This window comes from Falco punctatus (genome assembly GCF_963210335.1).
Source record: "Falco punctatus genome assembly, chromosome: 18".
Classification (NCBI taxonomy): domain Eukaryota; kingdom Metazoa; phylum Chordata; class Aves; order Falconiformes; family Falconidae; genus Falco; species Falco punctatus.
Genome location: NC_137598.1, coordinates 5,523,167 through 5,542,391, shown reverse-complemented (window position 1 = coordinate 5,542,391; position 19,225 = coordinate 5,523,167). Strand labels below are relative to the sequence as shown.

The following is a 19,225-nucleotide window of genomic DNA, read 5'->3' as shown; positions in this document are numbered from 1 at the left end:
CCCAGGCACACAAATGCACTCTCAAGCAGTGCTGTATTGCTTACAGCACGGGAAACTTTTTTTCTTTTTTCCCCAGCTCAAAAGCCAGCCAGACTGTGGCTGGCACTGCAGAGGGAGACTTCCTTGCAGGATTAAGCCTTCCCCCCCCCCCCCCCTGCCGCCTCATTCTTTTAAGACCTTTGGGTGCATTTTGCTTAGGAAAAAAGCCACTTGAGTGGGAGGATGTCTGTGGCTGTTGAGCCTCTTGGGTTATCAGGGTCAGTGGTTTTGGGATAACACCAGGATATTGGGATTTATCCTTTTGCTGCTGTGGCTCCAGCCTCTCTGTTCCTTTCTCTTGTTTATAAACCTCTGATCCCGTGCCCAATCCATTAGCAAGTTTTTATCCCTGCATATTCCAGTTCTTTTGGATACTCCTGTTGGAGGGGTGCGCTCTGGTTTTGGTGGGCTGCTCCCATGGGAACTGGCTGCTTTGGTCCCGAGTAAATTGGGATGGGCTTCTGGATTTTACTGTCAGGTGGGCCAGCAGGTGTGGGGACAAATCACCCAGTCCTTTTCTGCTGGCTAAAATTAGTGATCTGCCTCTTGCAAATGCTGGGCTGAGACACGCAGTAGCATAGGAGGTCGCGGGAGAAGGGAGAGCAGAGCCAAATTCATTTGAACAGGACACTGGAGACAATTACTGCAAAGTCAGTGGTGATTTTCCCCCTTTAAAGGAAAAAAAAAATTATTTTGCTTCCCAGTGTAATTTCTTTGAACCATTAGCTGCTGCTTTCCCTCTGTAACTGGTACCAGCCCCGTTTTTTTTTATGCTGTATGCCCTTTTTTCCTCCTTTTCCTTCACTGCTTCTATGTAGAAAAAGGCTGTAAAGCTTACTTTTCAGGGAAGCAAGGAGGGGCAAGAGGGAGCGGCCACCGAAAATAGATGAGCAGGTCTTGCTGTACCCCCCATATCATTGCAGCTAGTGGACTTCCAGTGGGTATGTAAACATGTTTTGGTTGCTAGGTCTTTAATGGTTGTTATTTTTGGATTCTGTATGTGATCGCTTCCCAACAGTGAGTCTGCTGTGACACAGCTGACTTCTAAATGTGCTGCATATACTGCTTTTAAAAAAGATTCTTCTCAAGGTCATTTATCTGGTTTCTTCTCTAAGAGGACAGGTGACACGTTTTTCCCCGAGCCCCTCTCCCCGGCCCTCTCTGCGTAGATGGAGAAGAGCTATTCTGCCACGGGGACGGGCCCCCCTGTGCCACTGTGGAGGCGTGGAGGGAGGCAGAGGCAAGCCCCTGCCTCCGAAATGTCTGCAGGGGATGTAGAGCAATGCCTCAAGTAAGGCTTTAGTTGAATCTGTTAAGTGAAACTAATCTGGGGGTGGTGTGTGCTGCTAATCATTATTAAAATCTTCTAATCCCATTTAAAACATACTGAGTGATGAAAGGTGGCCTTAGCGCAACCAAGTGTTGGCTGTAAACTTGAGCATTGCCGTTAAAGTTGAAAGGTATTAACTAAGTCTGTATAATGAGACAGCTCTGACTCATTAACACAAGGTAATTAAAACTTCGGCCGTCCTGTCTAAGGCATCTAGAGCAAAGGTCTGGAAGGAGGGTGGGAGCTTTGGATGCTCCAGTGCTGCTTCATGACCATGAGCTGGTGGTGGCAGAGGGAAGTCGCTCCATGTCTGGCTCTGTATCCTCCCTTCTAAAATGGTGTTAAACCCTTCCCGGGGTGCCTGGTGGCTGATGTGGGCAGGCGAGCTGGCAGCGTGAAATGCGGGCTGGTGGGGAGACAGATGTGCCTCCCCGGCAGTCGTGCCTCTTCTGCTCCTCTCCTGAAGGCTTTGGGAGTGCTGGATGCTTGAGGCTTTATGAAGTGTCATGATGGAGGAACATCTTTATTAATAAAACTGTTTGGTCCACTCCTGTTGCCCAAACTAATGGAGGGGCCATAATACTGAATATATTCTACTGGGAGCAAGACTTTCCCGAGCCCCTGCCTCCCCACTCCATGCCGTTTCACTTTTATAAAAAGTGACACAAATCATCACTCAGGTCCTAATTCCAGTGCTACAGTTATACAGGCCATTTCCTCAAACAATCGTTTGCTTTTTAAACCCACCCTTAATTTAACAATTTATTCCCCTTAAACCCATGCCACTGAGGTGATGCTCGTGCAGTGTCCAAGAAACGCGAAGCCCAGAACTTTCACGAGGCCAGAAAATGATTTTTCTTCTTTGTGGTTTATTGTATCCTCTTATCTTGTCATATAATAGAAATAATGTTTATGGCATTGAGGCCTCAGCATCACTTGGCATTTAACCAACCTCAAAAGCAGTTTATTGCTTTGTATACTCTGCCGCCATGACCATTATCCCTTAAATCTCTATTGCTTTGTAATATACGAGGCAACAAATGGCTTCTGCGATTGGTTAAATGTGGAACTGAAGCTAAGGTGTGTTTTGTAGCTTGTATAATCCAAACGAATATAGATTATTCCTTTTATATGAGTGCTGGCGTAGAGAGGAAAAAAAGGCCCTAGTCTCTTTCCAAGAAGCGGCGAGCTCTCCTTGTCACGGTTCAAACTTCCAGGTAGCCCAGGATGTGCATAATGCCTTGGCCGCTCGGAGGTCTGCCTTGGGTTTTCCAGCCCTGGAGCTACCCTGTCGGCAGCCTGAGCTACGATTTGTACAGTTTATCTTCATCCCGGTTTCAGGTAGGGACCAGCTCCACCAGTGCGAGGAATGAGTCTTGTCCCTGTCTCTGCAGTTCTGTCTGTGACTGAATGCCCTTTGTGGAAACAGATTGTTCAAGACGAGCCATTGTGATTAAGAGGCAGAATAATACAGTGAAGCAAGTAGGTAGGTGTTGTAGAGCAGCCCAGAGGTAACGAGAAGAAAGTGCCCATGCCCATTTGCTTTACAACAAAGCATCTTTCTCACGCTATAATTTCAAAGGTTTGCTTTGTTACCGTCCTTCTCTCCTTCCAGTTACGGCATAAAGCAAAAGGTAAGAAAACATTCCCCGTCTCAAAGGTGCCAGGAGCCGCCTCTACTCGTGTGAGAAAATCCAAAGGGATGTCTCAGCCCTGCTGGAGCTCACTGCCAACCCTGGCTGGGACCACGCGTGCGCAGGACACGAATGTGTTCGGTTTCAGTATGAGCGTGTACAGAAAGGAATACTTGTGTGTTGGTTTAACAGCCTCTTTAGGGTCTGCCTCTTGAGACTTTGTTCCTGCAGCTTATGAAGGGAAGCCAGACAAACTGCCTAAGAAGTTCAGAGTTAAAATTGAATCTTTGAGAAACTTCAGCCCAATTGGCTACCTGCTGTTAGAGCAAACAGGAATTTAAATGGTTATTAAGCAGAGTTATGACACCCTGTCCTCCAGTAGAAATTGTTACTGTCCTGGCACAGGAACTGAGTGGGACTGGACTTGGATGCTGGCACAGGGTGTTTTTCCTAAAGAATTCAGGCTCCTAACACCCACTGATTTAATGAGGTAGGAACCGTTATGTCTTTGGAAATCTGAGCCTCATTAATCAGGAGAATGGCTTCTGTGGAGCAGGGTGGGTAGTGTCTGTCACCCTGGACAGGGCTGGTGAGAGCGGCGAGCCAGGAGCAGGACACGCAGCGGCCCCTGCCAGGGTTACGTGGCACAACTGACATCGGGGTCTCGGCTCCAGGGGCCCCCAGGTGACCTGGGCACCGGGATGCCGTGGGGCTGGGTGCGGTGTGTCACTGGGGGACTGGGGCCAAGGGCTGGATCACATGGGAGGCAGATCCCATCCACCTGCAAGCCCTTGCAGGTGGCCCTGGGGCGCTGAGACTTCCCCTGTGTGCCCAAAAGGCTTGTTCCCCACTGGGGTCGAGCCATGGCTGATGCCCCCCTCTACACCAGCCAAATACTAAAAGGAAAAATTGTGGATGTTAACGATGGAGTGAGAATAAAATCCTTCTCAGAGCTTTTTGTTATGCTTGGGCACAGATACCCCTTGTCTGTAGTTAGCATGCAAAGTCACGTATGTGTTGTGTCCCTACTGCACCCAAATGATTTGAAGAGCTGAGCCATAAACTAGAGTTTCTCTCCTGTTTTTTAAATTGAAGGAAACGTCTGAAGCTCTGTGGCGAGGAATTCCTAGCTGTATACGCCTGCTTGCTTCACATCTGCAGCTTTTTATTTGAAGCTGCCACAGCTGAAATAAAATTCTACAGAGAAACATCTTGGTTAAAGGTCTTCTATTATTTTCCAGGAATGCAGGTTTCCAGAGTTAATTATTTATTTCAAATTAAGGCCTTTACAGCTGCAGTACCTGTACATTGTACGTCAAGCACAAAATGGCAGATGCTACACAAATCTCCAAGCGTTTACAGTATGTAATGGGTCTGCGTAAAAGTAGTGGTTGGTTATAGTAACTCTTTAGGTTGTTAGCATCAAAAGAAGTGAATTAATTTGAATTGTAACTCATGTATTGTCAGCAGAGTAAAATGATATCTCCCACCTCTTGCTGAAGGTATTTTTGGAGGTGGGGAGGGGAAAGCTAATTTTGAATAATAATAAGCTTGAGAAGGCATCTGAAACCAGTAAACGTTTATTTTTTACACTCCTATAACTTAAAAATGGCCAAACCAATTTAAACCAAATTGGATAATAAAAAATATTGCTCCTAGGCTGAGCCCCTGTATGCCAAGTTCCAGCCTAGAATGAATTTTTATGACCAAATTATAAACCCCCTAGAAATGAAGGTTTAAAATGGAAATGTTGACAGACCTTTAACTACAAAAGCACTATAATAGAACTTCTTTTTTTATAAAATGGCTGTTTTAAAATATAATTAAGACTTAAATATTATTTAATAGCAGCATTTCCTGTAAGTTAAAATCTTTATCATTCCTATGGCTGGGATTCATTGCCAGTTCTGCGAATGCCAGCTCTGCTTTGCATTTGAAGCACGCGTGCAGTGCTGAACCGACACAGACACTTGTCTGTCAAATGGAAATGGGTCTGGACAGCTTTCCAAATTCCCCATTTCTAAATAAGAGCCTGGATGCCAAAGGGCTCACTGGACCTCCGCACAAATCCTGCGGTGCTGGGAAGAAACTGCCACGTAAGCCTCTGCCAAGGACTCAACTTTTAATAACGTGAAACTCCGGTGGTTCATTCTTTGCAGGCAAACATGTTTGCATCCCCTCTGGCTGATTAGGTATTAATTAGGAGTTGTGCTTTTAGCGCGATGGCTGCTTTGGTGTTCTCAGCACATGCTGACAGCCTTTCGGGGCACTTTGGAAAGCTGGGGACTGAGCAGCCGGTTTGGCCGTGATGAATCTGGAAGCCGCTCACGCTGCAGCGCAGCAGCTTGGAGAGCTGTCCTTGCCAGCAAAAGAAAAGGCTTTTCTTTTGCAGGGGCTTTGCTCGGGCTTCTCCCCGCTCCCAGAGGGATGCTCTGCTCTCCTCCCGCTGCCCGTTCTACTGGCGCTGGTGCAATGGCCTCGTGCCACGGGGCAGGATGGTGCTGCACAGCTGTCACACCCCACCCAGCGTGGGGCTTGGTTTTCATCCCTGCCCCCTTGCCTGGAGTCACTAATTCCTCTATTTCGCTGCCCTTCTTTCCCCCCCCTTCCTCACGTGAAGTGCTGCTGTTTAAAAATAGCCCCTGGATGGCTGCGGCAGTGCCACAGATGCAGGGGCTGTTGCAACACCCGTTTCCTGCGCTGGCTTGAAAGTGGAACTGGCAGCGGGAGAGCACCAGTTACTGTATGGTGTCCTCTCCATTTTCCTGCTGCTTTTCTTGCTTTCTGCTCTCCCTTTTGCAGTTGAATAAGCTCCCTGCTTTTACCCCTGCTGCTGCGTACCTTCTCAGCTCAGCCTTTGTTATCGGGGATGCTGACAGCAGGATGCAGAGACCTCTGAAGTAGTCACTTTAATCTGTTGGGGTGGTATGTTTTGTATAGACTTTTTTTTTTTCTTTTTAAAAAAATGGCACTAAGTAGAAAGCAATGTAACCTGGAAGTTGGGAATGTTTGTAGGTCAAACTCTGCGATGCTACAAGCACGCTTGTATGTGCAGGCGCTGTTGCTTGCCCTCCCTCCCCTTCCTCGTGGGAGCCACAGGAGTTGCTCTCCCTTCCGCAGCCACGCGTGAAGGGCTGGGTGTGTAAGAGCAGCTTTTCCCTTCTATTCGGGGATGGCCGCAAACTGGGATGTCCACCCCAAGGCCATTCTGGGAGGGGGCTGTTTGTTCTAAAGGGCAGGCATTGAAGCAAAATTTATCTGGAAATGACAATACACGTTTTGGGCTGTTGCAGTGTCCTCCTGTGTGCGCTGTGCGTGCAGCGCTGGGGTTTGGCTGGCAAAAGGTCTCTGGAAGCAGCAGTGGACATGCTCGATCAGTCTCTGGTGCATTTTTCACTAGAAACCTCCCAGATCTGGTTGATTAAATGTATCTGGGGTGGGGTGGGTTTTTCTGTGAAGTAATTGCTTACTAGCACAAATTGGTTTAACGTGTATGTAGAGGAGGTACGTTTCAACTCATGTTAGTTCCTTTCCAGTTTGGATTTTCTCAGAAACAATGGGGCTGTGACTTTGGTTTCTTGCTCTGGAGATGCGGTGAGGTTTGGCAATAGCTTTTACATTTCTGTTTTGGTGAATGGCTGTTCTAGAACAAGCCCTCATTAGGATTTCTTAGCCATATTGGCTGCTGCAGCAATTAAAATGAAGAAATAGCACCTCTGGATATGAAGAAATAGCTGCATGGTTTTCCCCTCTATCATCTCGGAGATGCTGTGCCGAGGCTGCAGAATACCTAATAATGCCTTAAAATATGCACAAGCTGGCTTTAATGCAGGTCCTGTCAAAGAAAACATTATCAGAGGATGAGCCGTGCCGCAAAGCGTCAGCTCACTGTCCACCGCCGCCGTTTCAGGCACGCTCTCCAATCGCTTCATTAGCATACTTGTTCATTTTGGCGTAAAAATGGAGTATATGAGGCGGCACACAACTAGTAAACCTATTTCATGTGGCAATAGAATGGCCAGTAATGGATCTAATTGCCCTTTTGGAGCACCTCTTGTCCCAAAGGATTCTTCAAGCGGTCACAAATCACATCAGAAATGCACCTACCACAGAGCCGTGGCGCTGGGGACGGTGCGTTGCTGGTCCCCTGTGCAAAGGGAGCCCCTCCTGCCAGTGAGGTGGGGGCTGAGAGCTCGGCGGCAGCGGCATGCTTTTCTTCAGAGCCGCTTAAAACTTCGTTTAACCTTCCTCATTTCGGAGGAAGGGCACCGAGTAGCGCCGCGGGGCATCGAGCCTGATTTCCAGGGAAAGCTGGACTGTTAAGCCATCTGCTTTTCGATGGGTGGTTTGCAGACTCAGCAACTATAAATACATATACGTGTAGAGACAGGGCGCACGCCAAGATGTGTTCCTATATAAATAGTCCTATATGTGTATCTACATTTATATTTACCTAAGCACAAACGTATCCTGGCCACCAGTCGCCCTTTACTGGGGCCATTTGATGGCCCGTGCTGGGGCAGCAGGAAGGAAAGTCAGCAGCAGTCCTTGCTCTGGACATCGGTGTAGGAGGGCACCCCCTGCTTGAACAGGGGCCTCGAAAGGTGCGGGGGGGACGCGGGTTTTGCAGGGTGCCCGCTGATGGGCACGCTCTCCTCTGGGCTTGCTGCTGCAGAGCCCTTCTCGCTGTTCTCGCCTCCCCTGGCAGCACGAGAGCCCCCTGCCCATCTCCCACCTGCAGCGCCAGTCGGTTGTGCTGCCTGCAGGCTGGCAAAGCCCACCCAGGCCTGGAGGCTCTCAGGTGCTGCTGGGGTTCTTAATGATTTAAATTTCTGTTTTGTTTTGTTTCTTACTGAGCCATATCCTCGCTTTTCCCAGATGATGGGACGGTTTCCACTTTCTGCAGTGGAGGGGAACGAGGAGGGAGGGTTTCCCCTTTCTTGGGAACGTGATCAGGGCTGCAAAAATACCCACAAAGGAACATGGCCGTGTACTTGCAGGGAATGGTTTCTTCTCTTTTTGATTTAAGGGGGTTTCACAACCGTGGAGTTTCTGCTTTGAATGAACTAATCTCAGCCCAGTCCTTACCTAAAGCTCTTGCTCTGTATCAGAAATGCAAACTGCGTGTGCTGCTAGCACGAAGCCATAAATTGAGTCAGGCTCTTTTATTAACTTGAAATTAGACTCATCTAAAAGCAAGCTTGTGGTCTTGAGCTTAATAGGAGCAGAAAGCTGCCGGTGGCTGCATGCTCCTGCAGCCGAATGCAAACCTGCGAGTGTTGCCATGTTGACCGTGGCATGTGAGTTTAACCTCATACGATCTTATCTGGAGAACTGCAAAACCTGTTTTTCATCCGTGCTGTGTGGCAGCCACTGTCCCTCGTAAAGCAAATGAGAAATAGGGCACTGGGTTTGGAGGGCTGGGAGGGAGGCAGGTTGGCTGGAAACAAGGAAGACATCTTAAGGTGCAATCAAAGCCAGCCGTACACTCGGGATTGAATTCTTCCTGCCTCTTTTGAGCTCTGGATTTTTTCTTGGCCAGTAAAATATTTCCTTATGTTAAAAATGGTCTTTTGAAGACATGACTGTTTGGTTTTGTGGGTTTGTTGGTTTTTTTTTTTTGTTGTAGTTGTTCAAAGCCTTGCTTGCTACCTGTCTGCTAAATGCCTGAGAAAATTACAAATGCTTTGTATTTTACTGCACAAACAGATAACTTATTTCCCAAGTGCGGATGCAGTGTGTGGCTTTGACAAAGACCCCGTTATCATGCCGTTGCGTATACGTTTAATATTCACGAAGGTATGTGAGTTTGCAGGATTTTCTGCAAATTTCTTGCATAAAATTCAGCCAAGTTGCTGCTTAAGGACAAAAACCCAAGTAGCGGGGACTCGTTCTGGGACTTCCATCTCCTTCCCCAGCAAAAACAATGCTGAGGGGGCTGCTTTTGGTCGTAAGGAGAAAGGCGGGCGTGTTTTCCTTCAGCTCCTTAGGCCCTGGGCAGAGTTACTAGTAGCCAACAAGCCTGTGACTTGGTTTTATTTCAATATCTAAATAACCAGGGGATTTTTTTTTCCATAAGCCCGCTTCCTCTGCTCTGTTCTCTAATCCCGGACGCAACTGAGCTTTGCAAGGACACGAGTAGGCAGCTAGAGAGGGCTCTCGGCAATTGGAAAGGCAGCTAAAATCCTCTCTTTTATTCTCCCAGGGATGCTCGCCAGGCATTGTTGGATGGTGGAGGCCGCTCCGCCCCTCTGGCAGCCAGGCCGGCACGGCTGCTGGTGCACAGCGGGGCGTCGGGTGGTCCATGCAGCTCTCCTGGGCGGTGGCGGTGATGCCGGAGTGCGGGCGAACAGGAGATGCCGTGTCCTTACATACTTGGTGGGAATCACCCTCCCCCAGCATCTCATTGCTGGAGAGCAGGGTGGAAAAAAACCTTTAAGCTGTAATATCTCAGGTCCTTTCATTTTCAAATCGCACGTGAAATCTCTAGAACGTGGAGCTGTGTGTAGAAGGGATTTCTAGTCATGCTGGGGTTTTTTTGTGCTTTAGAGGTTTTTGGCTAACACTTCTCTCCCCTTGGTGGTCGCTGCTTTGCACGAGAACCTTCCTTAAAGAGTCAGTTCTTGGGTTGAGGTGTTAAAGCTCACCGTAAACATGTTTATTTCTAGTAGTGCTTTTGACATGGGAGGAAACATGAGGTTTGTAAAGGACCGATGGATTCGCTGGGCAAACGCTGCGTTATCCTGCCGCTGGGGGGGTTGCGGTGCCGTAGCTGCACAAAGGACTGGCATGTGTGTGTCAGAAAGAAAAAAAAAAAAAAAAAAAAAAAAAAAAAAGTACCTTTAGGGCTTTTTCTTCTCTGTGCGTAAAGAACGGGGCACGTGGCCGAGCTGCAGAAGTCCCCTTTGTGTACAAGAGGTAGCACATGGGGATTTTTTTTTTTGTTGTTTTTTTTTTTTGTTTGTTTGTTTCTTTGCCACGGTTCACCCCTTCCCTGGGTTGGTGGTACTGTCTGGACAAATTTAGGCTAAAGCAGGTCCTGGGTGTGTTGGCAGAAAAGCAAAGGTCCATGCAGGAGAAAACCGAGCTGCCAGCTCCGTAACATCCCTGCCGTTCTTGAAAGATCCCCTGCAAATCTCCTGCCATGGTAAATCTCGGGAGGAGCGTGGCATCGTGTTTATTTAACACCTGCTTAATGATGCAAGCTGAGAAGCTGCACCACCACTTTCCAAGCACTTGTACCAGCTGTTTTGCTCAAATAATTTTTTTATATGCCGGATTAAAACAATAAAAACATTAAAGTCCTAAAATTCCCCCTGAGAGTAAACATCTAGACAATAAAGAATTGTGTGTGTATAGGGGATGGGGTGGGAGAGTTTTGCAGCAGTGCAAAACAAGCTATAAATTAATCTCAGCAGTAAAGCCTGCTAAATTAAACCATTTCATAAAATGAAGTTCTTGTAAAATGTTGAATCAGTCTGTCTTTGGGGCAGTTAAAGATTTTTGGCTTCTTAACTTCTTCAGGTTATTTATTAATAGTGGATGTGCCTTGTGTAGCTGTGTCAGTCTCCGCTTTTAGGCAGAGAAGCGGTGTTTATTTTGGGGGATAGACAGGGAGGGCTTTATGGTCACTAGAGTAATGGGCAGGAATTCAAAGCATCAACTGTCACTTTTATCTACTTAAACCCCCTTAATGTGGGCTTCAGACAGGGAGATGAGCTGTTCGGTCTCAAAAAAAGCTCATTTATAAGAACAAATATTCAAAGGAGGGGATTTTAAGCAGTCCAAGCTAGACTTAAAAGTAAGGAGCAGATCACTCCACTGATGTCTGGCTCGTGTGTATCTTGCTGGCTCTTTGCTTTGCTTTTCTTGTTGCGAGACTCCTGCCTTCCCCACTTCTTCTACTGCCCCAGACATCTGCAAAGTCACTGTGCGATGTGTTACCAGATACTTGCAGTGCCGGAGGTACAGGTGCGAGCTCTTCAGTGCACAGCATCGCTGTCGACATCTTAATTCTGGCTTCTGCACTTGTAAAATCTGCTAATTCACCTACTCGCTGGGGTATTAATCCAAGCTTTTGTTTCTGTGGCTGGGGGAGGTGTTTCCTGCATGCATTTTAGGTATTAAAACCAATTTGTGATTGCTGTGTTAACTCGTCTCCCTTTTAAGAGGCTTGTGTGATGTTTGCTATAAACCTCAAACATTTGTAAGCTTTAGAAGAAAATTAAATGCATTTTGCTTTGACTGCGTGTGAAATTTTATTATCTGCAGCCCATAACGTAGGCGGAAAAATTGTTAAGACCCTAAGGATGCGAGTAAAGCGATTTTGGTGACCTCAGCTGTATATTTCTACATCGCTGAATCATCACCCAGTTGGCACCTCAGCAGGGGCAATTGCTGCTTGCGAGGCTGGGAGCACCGCCGGGGCTGGGGGGAGAGCCGTAGATCAAACAACGTGGGGGAAAGCTTATGGGAAAGCTGCTTGCGTTATGCTTGGCTCTATCTCGTCTGATTTTTCTTGCACTTAAGAGTTTATCCACTTAATTTTTATTAAGGGCTGCAGGTGGAAAGTGATGTTAAAGGGGTTTACCATTAGCTAGGAGCGGCTGAGGAGGCAATTAGAAACGAGCGAGAGCTCTGGGCTGGTGCGAATTGCAGCTGGGGAGTCTGCTTCAGCGGCAGAAGGGCTTTTGCTGGGGATTTTGTCGGGTCACTAAGTACGCAGGCAAGTGCCAGAGAGCTGGGAGCGTGTTAATGCACTCCTTGAACCTAATCCTGTTGTGTAGACGGCTAAAACCTCCCTGTCGTGAGCTCCTATAATGGCAGGCGTTGCGAGGCGTTTGGAAACGAACGTGAGAAGAGCGAGGAGACTTGCTTCCCCATAAACCTGACCTGACTTGCTGGGGAAAACTTGGCACCTTTTGAAAGCCGGTGCAGTTGCATAATGCCTGCAGATGATCTGGGGGGGGGGGGGGAGGATCAGGATCCTTGGTGCAGGAGATCTCCCAGCACTCTGGGTACAGGATGGAGTCGGGAAAAGAGCTTGGAGTTAGACCCCTCTGCAGCAGTCTGCTCTGAGAAATCATAAATCTCGAGAGAGAAGAGGGTCACTGAGAACCTCATCAGGGTGGGAGCAGCAGCGCCGCGTTAATATGCCCATAAATCTACCTGTTACGATAAAACAGGTGGCTCTTCCAAGAGGCAAAAATAGTCAAACGCCCGGAATTTTTTTTTTCCCTACTGCTGCCTTTCTCCTTTTAAAAGCTTAATTACCATGGTGCGCTGACATCTGACAACTTATCATGGGCTATCATGGTCCTTTATAAAATACAGGACTTAGTTTTGTGTCCGTGTCTGGAAAGCAGGGTAGAAAAGGCATAAAGGGGCTCTGCAGTTTGGCCAAAATCCTGGGAGAAAGGGGGTGCACAAAGAGGGGATGCATTTTCTTATGTGGCAATTGATGCGATCGATGCCAGAAAGCTGTTTGCTGTAAGGGCTCCTTGAAATATAAACAAAGGAGCTGCAGGATGGGGTTAGTCATGGGGGGAAATCATGCCCTAGGATGAGATCTGGGAGGTCTGTAAATGAGGATGGATGGGAAGGGGTGCAAGGGCAGGAGTGGCTCTGCCCCTCCGGGAGTTGCTGCAGGGGTTTGGTGAATTCCTTGGACTCCCCTTTTCACATCCTGCACTGGGAGGTGTGGAAATGGGAGCTGGGCAAAGGATCACCACTGAGTTCTGCGGAGCGCTCGTACCCCTCAGCACGAAGGGGGCCAGACCCTTCCTATTTCTACAGCTCATTTCCAAAATGCCCCAGTCGCTTCTCCAAGGGGGCCGAGGATCCATAAATCTAAATTTGCCTCCTGCATTTTGTCCCTCTCCACTTGATGATATCCCGTCTACCGCTCTCAGTAATGACCCTCCCCATTTTTAGAGTGCCTGAGTGCGTTAAGTCGTGCCTGTGCACCAGTTACGTGGGTCTGTGCTTCTTTGGAGCTTGTTCCCTCGATCTAGCAAATGCCAACGTTAAAGAGGAAACACCCCAAGCCTCCAAGCCACTGGAATTCTGCCTTCATTTAACGTGATGTCCTCTCCAGGCTGTTGCTGTTGGAGCTTCCCCAAGCGAGGTCCTTGCACAGGTCCACAAAACCCACCCTGTTTTTCAGGCAATAAAGCCTGTAAGGAGAGGCTCGCACACAGTGAATGGGTGGGTGCATACCCAATATCGCTAATGAATTGAGGGAAATCAACCTTATAACGCGTAAAAAAACTGAATGGGGACCATGGCATCCTTTTTCTAATTGTAGTGTTGTTCAAAGGTCAAGGCTGAGTCACGTCGACTTTTTCAAGCTGCAGCATACTGGCACAATGAGTGCTTTTTCCATTGGAGCGAACTTTTTTTTTTTTTTTTTTAGGATCAGCTTTCTCGTAGCCCTGAAACAATAGTGCAGCAGAGAGGATCGTGTTAGCCTGGTGCAAGGCATCTTCCGAGAGGACAACCACCAAACCTCTCGGATGAGACCAAATTTAACCTCTGCTCCCTTGGCCCTTGAGAATTTGCTTTCGAAATGACCGTAAGGGGGTTGGATTGGAGTTGAGGGACCAGCTGTTCGGAGCAGAGTCCGCTGCTGGAGTCCTGCTTTCCCAGCACAGCTTTCTCTTTACGCTCACCCCAGGGTAAGTACAAAAAGGGAGGTATCGCCGTCCCACGCGTGGGCACATCCTCCCTGCAGCGCTGTCCTGCTGCTCCAGGACCCGACTGCAGACCCTTGCTCCGACACAGCTGCGCTGGGTATCTCGAGATCCGAGGGAAAGCAGAGTCCTGGCTTTGGCTGAGTTCTGCTGGCTCGAGCCGCTCGCTTTCCCCGTGCCTACGTTGTGAAGCTCGCCTGCCTGGCATGGATAGCGCTGCCTTGCTGGGGGAGCATCGCAGTGTCCCCGCCAGGTGCAGGGGACGTTCAGGCTGCAAGACGCCCCCCCCGTTGTCACCCTGGGCTTAAGGGCTGCGTTTGCACCGAGGCCGAGCACTCGACTGCGATGTATGGCTTGGCAGGGAGCAGGGAGCCAGAGCGGCTTGTACCACGGCACTGCTGGAGCTGCATGTGCGCCGGCACCTGCTGCCAAAGCCTCTCCGGGCCCGTGCGGTATTGACAGACTTGGCCACTGTCCAGAGACTTTTTAAGATCCCGGTGCAGCCTCCCAAAGCACAAATCCTCAGCCCTGTAGACAAATTAATCGACTCCAGTTCACATTTAATTATTTTTACACATACATTCTTGTTTCTCAGGGTATGCAGAGAAGGAGTTTCCTGTTATTCTTTTCTTTTCACTCTATAAATTATCTCTGGCATGCATGCATTGCACGGGGCTTGCTGCCGATGCTGTTTGTTTGCCGAGAAAGAGTCTTTGCTCCCAGATTATTCATTCAGGAGCTGTGGAGCGTTCAAGGCAGGAAGGGTGACTCATTTGGTAAACAGCAGAGGCTTGCAGGGAAAGGCAGGAGCACAGATTGGGTTTCAGTGGTAGATCTGAAGCCTTTGGTGGGGGGAATTTTTTTTTTTGTCTTTTTTACCCTCTCTTCTCTACCACACCAGGTAGAGCTCCACGGCCTCACAGTTTGTTCTTTGCATTGCGTGAGGGCAGGGCCCCACAAATAACACGACAGCGCGGCTGCATAATTCACCTTTTTCCTCCTGCAATGCCACATAACTTCCTAAAGTGCTCAGCCTGAGCAGCTCACTGCGGTAGGGCAAAGCAGGAATTTCACTTAGCCCGAGCTCCCTGCCCACCGCCTTGCCTCTGCCCCTGTTCTTGCTCTCTACTCCCCGGCTCTTGTGATGGGAAGAGATGCTGAGCTCCTAATGAATCACTGAACGCCCGCGCTTGAAATACAGTCAGGGAAACAGCTGTAATAGCCTTTGTTAATATATTTTTTTTTTTCCTGCAGTGCTTCTCGCATGGCTCCTGGTGCTTGCATGCGCGGTCGGCTTCCTCTCCTAACACCCTCGTGAAGTATGGTGCCTTTTCCCTTTTTATTTGCTCTGTCTGGTAGGTAGGGGAAAAATTGATGGCTTGCCCAAGGTCACACTGAAAACCTGTGGTGCTGCTGGGATTCGAGCTGGGAACGTAATAATGATTCACATCCACACTGGAGCTATCTGGGGGTTCCCATGGGGCAGGCGCGTATCCATAGGCACAAGCTGTGGAGTCGCTGACGCTCTGCAACTCCACCCCCTCGCTCACCTCCGTTAATTACCGCTGTGCCTCTCCTCTTAAGTTATGTGGCAGCGGTAATTAATACATGTATTTTAATAACCTTCACTTCTACCGAAACAAGGCTAAAAATGCTCCACCGTGTGGAAGTAAATAATGATTGCATTTCCAGGTTCTGGCTGAGCGCTGCCAGCTTTGTGTGGCTGTGGGCAGGTCCCCGAATCCCTCGGCTGGGTAGGTCCCCGCATCCCTCGGCTGTGCCTGGCTGCAGGGACCTGCCAGCGGCACGGAGCAGCCCGTGGCCACGGATGGGGAGCTCGGGACTGACTCCTTGAGGTGTCCGTCCCCCTCAAGCATCGCTCGAGCAGGAGAGGAGGGTATCAGTGCCTTAGAAAATCTTGCCTGCTCTCACCTAGTGTAGACCCATTGGAGATGTAGGAGCCTGATCTTCCCAGCTTATGTTTCCATCCCAGGGTTTTGGCTGTAATTCCAGCGGCCATCCCGGAGGAGCTGTGCCTACAAGGTGTTGAGGGCTCCTTGTCTGTGGGACCGGGTATACTTTGAGCAAAAAGAGGGGCTGCTCCATAAACCAACCTCAACCACCTGCTTTTTAAAAAAGGAGAGGAGGAGGTTGGTTTGTGGTCCTTTGGTGTGCTGCAGAGAAATCCCTTGGTAGCTGGAGGCTTGGGCTTGATAGCTGAAGTGCCCAGTGTCCAACCCAGATTAGATCCCGCTGGGATAAATGCCTTCCTGGCTGAGCAGGGTGGCTGCTGGCTGCTCCAGAGGGTTGCTGGTTGGTTTTGTTTGCACCCAGGTGTGCTGATGCTCAGCTCGGGTGTGCTGGAGATGAAGGAGAGGCTGTGTCTACCATATGAGACTTTATTAAAATTTAAAAATAAAGTGAACTTGAATACAGAGTTTATTAAAGAGCTTGCCCCGTGTGTCCTTGGCCGAATGCTTCCCTCCTCACTGCTACACGGTGTGCTGTAGGCCAGATGGTTGCTGCCTTCCCCCCTGCTGAAACACCTGCATTTCAGTGGAGGGGCATGTGTATGAGAAGCCCTCTGGGATAAGTGAAGCTATAGAAATGTAAATTAAATTATTTACCTACTCCGAGTTAAATGCTCTGCCCTTCTGGCCAAGGAGGAATGGGATGGGAGGGGCTCCAGAACCTGCTTAACTCTTTGTTTAAATTGCAGGGAAGTTTGTGGAGCAAGCGGAGTTTCTTGGCACTAATTGCCAGTGGTTTGGTAGGAGCCAAATACCGAAGTGCCCATAAAAATCTACTCCCTCCAGCCTCGTCATCACTGCCTTATGAAAAGCCTAGGTCGCCTGTCACCTCCCAGGTGCTGGTCTCAGGGAAGGCGAAGTGGCCTGTGTCATGCATCGGCACCTTCACCTTGCTGTCACTCTCCCTTTGCTTGCTGGTGACCGGAGAAGTGGGTCTCGGAGCCACCTGCATTGGGAGGGCGGGTTGCATGACACAGGGAAGATGCTGCTGCACAGCTCCTATCCGTGACAGCTAGCTCAGCAGCAAAACACACGGTCCTGCAGAAAACCAAAATCTGCAGGCAGATGGTTCTCTCTAAGAGAGAAAAAAAAGGAAAAAAGCCAGGTTTTTGTGGTTTGCACAATGTTCATCCCAAAGAAAGTGTTTGTTAAAGGGCATTTTTGCTGTTCGGACGTGGCTTGCTGACAGGAGCACCCAGTGCTGCCTGTGAATAGGCTGGAGTTTCTGATTATTATTCTTATTCTTTCTTTTTTTTTTTAAATAAGGAAAGGAACGTGAATTAATCACAGGGCAGGATGTAAGCAGATTTTTAAAGTAAAAGGCATAGCCACATGGGTCCCTGGAGTTGCCTGAGCCAAAAATAACATTTCAAGGTTTAATCTTGATGCAGTTTTAGTGCAGAGGGGGGCGAGGGGGGGAAGCTGCAGGGAGGCACTGCACAAAATGCATCCAAGCCTGCTCCCTTCCGAGGTGATTGAGCTGGCTGTGGCCTTTCTGATTGTCACGGGACTTGAGCGAGCAGAAATAAGCTTTTCCTGCTGCCTGTGACTTGGGAGGGGCACTGGTCACTTAATGCCCAAACATTTTGCAGACGAGCATCCTGCTGCAATGCAAGAAATGGCCCCGCTGCGGCAGCGACAAAGCAGAGCCCTGACGCGGATGCTGAGCTGACGTCCCCTGGCTGATGCGGCCGTGGAGATTACCTCTCAGCCCTCTTTCAGGTTTTCTTTTCTCCCCTGCACCGAGTGGGGTGAAATGACCTTGGCTCAGGGGCGTTCTGTGTATAAAGCCTGAGCTGCGCTCGCAGCCCACCAAGCAGCCGCTCCCCCTGCTGCAAAAGGCTTTGTGCAACAGCAGGAGCGGCAGAGCTCTCTTTGAATACCTGTATGTGAAATACATCATCTGGGTTTGTTTTTTTATTTGTTCTGGAGCTGATCACTCGTAAACCTTCACTTTTCTTCTCGTTTCTCCTTGCTCAGGCTCCGGGAGGTGCTGTCACTTCCCTCCTCTAGCAGAAGCATGCTGCCACCAAAACCAGCTTTCCAGAAGCGCTCAGTAACCAGAGCTGCTGCGGCCACCTTCAAGCTGCATGGACTTGATGCCTTGGCTGCTTTCAAAAATGTAGTCATGAGCTTTCTGGTGGGAGCCGCTAGGTTCTGAGCTCTTCTGAAACCTGGCCTGGTGAGCACTGCCTTACGGGGAGCCCTCCGAGAGGAACTGGGTCCAAAATACTTGTGTGCTGTCTCTCCTAAGTGTAGAAATAAGACAACGTAGCCATGCTATTGTTGCATTCTTTCAAACCAACAAGTCTTTGCGGTGTTACCTCCTAGTCATCTCATGACACCTCCTTTCCTATGGAAATGGGCCCATCTGGGGATTCACGTGGTCCCAGGCAGATAATTGTAATGGTCCCCCCGGCCTTTAAAATCTATGAATCACTCCAGTATCTGGGCACTTTATGCACATTAGCGAATTAATCCTTACAGCCTCTCTGCAAGGGAGGGAATTATCGTTGTCATTGCTCAGATGGGAAATGGGTGAGATGGAGCCCAGATCTGCGCCAGAACTAGGGGGTCACATCACTCACAGCCGTAACAGCTAACCTTTGGGCACCCAGCCCTTGGGGGCATCCGTGACCCTGCATTAGTTACCTCTGCAGTTGTGCCGAGTGAACAGGGAATATCTATCCAGCCTGCCACGCGGCTAGAAATCCATCTGAGCCCTGTCACGGTGAGATGTATGGATGGGGCGTAGGCAGCGGGTCTGCCGCAGCTGGGAAGCACAAGGAGGATGCGCTGTGTCGGACACTGGGTGGGCTGGGATGCGTGCAGGAGGTCCGGCATCTCCTCGTGCCGTTGGCCTTGCCTTCTGCACGCCACTGCCTCCCAGCTGGTGTGGGTGCCCTGCCTGCTGGGAGGTCCCCAAACGAAGGAGGTTGGTACCCCTCAGCCCAGGAGAGCCAGGCAAACCCCCGGACATTCCCTTAGCCCCCTCGCCCCGGGCTGATCGCACCACAATCCCTTGCTGTAGGGCAGCGCAGCAGCTGGACGGGCTTTGGAAGTGAAACCTTGCGGTGGCTTCTTTCAAAGCTCAGCTTATCCATGCTGGAGCGCTTAGTGCAGTCATTTACCTCCCGCACTGCAGTTGCAAGACACGTGCTGTTTTCTTTTGTTTCCCCTGGTATCCAGGTGTTTCAACCATGTCACGGCAGTACCGTGGTGTCCGTGGGCAGAGTAACACATCGCTGTGCTGGAGTTGGGGCTGGAGCAGCGTTTTGGCTTCCCTTTATTAATGACAGCTTATTAATTCAGCCGTGTGAGGAGCCTGATGGAGGCAGGTTTGGCTCCTCACTCCTTTCAGGTCTGGTGAGGCTGTACCAGAGCTTGTGCTTTCAGCAAGGTAAAGTCTCCTTTTTGCAAGTGTGCACCCCTGGAACAGTTTGTGCTGGGGCAACCTACACCCAATCTATATTAAAGCCGAATTTTGGCTAGTGACTGGCA

The 19,225-nt window shown here is 49.3% G+C and overlaps 1 protein-coding gene across 13 annotated transcripts in view; it reads left to right on the top strand.

Annotated features, from left to right (window-relative positions):
* Positions 1 to 19,225, top strand: part of LOC308054939 (cyclic AMP-dependent transcription factor ATF-7) — a 70,288-nt gene that overhangs the window by 24,233 nt on the left and 26,830 nt on the right. For 3 of the 13 annotated variants that reach the window (XM_080368413.1, XM_080368423.1, XM_080368422.1), the window contains one exon: positions 13,418 to 13,679. The exons of the other annotated variants lie outside the window; for them this stretch is intronic. The gene's annotated coding sequence lies outside the window, so the exon portion shown is untranslated. The remainder of the gene's footprint in view (positions 1 to 13,417; positions 13,680 to 19,225) is intronic. 13 annotated transcript variants of the gene reach the window in all.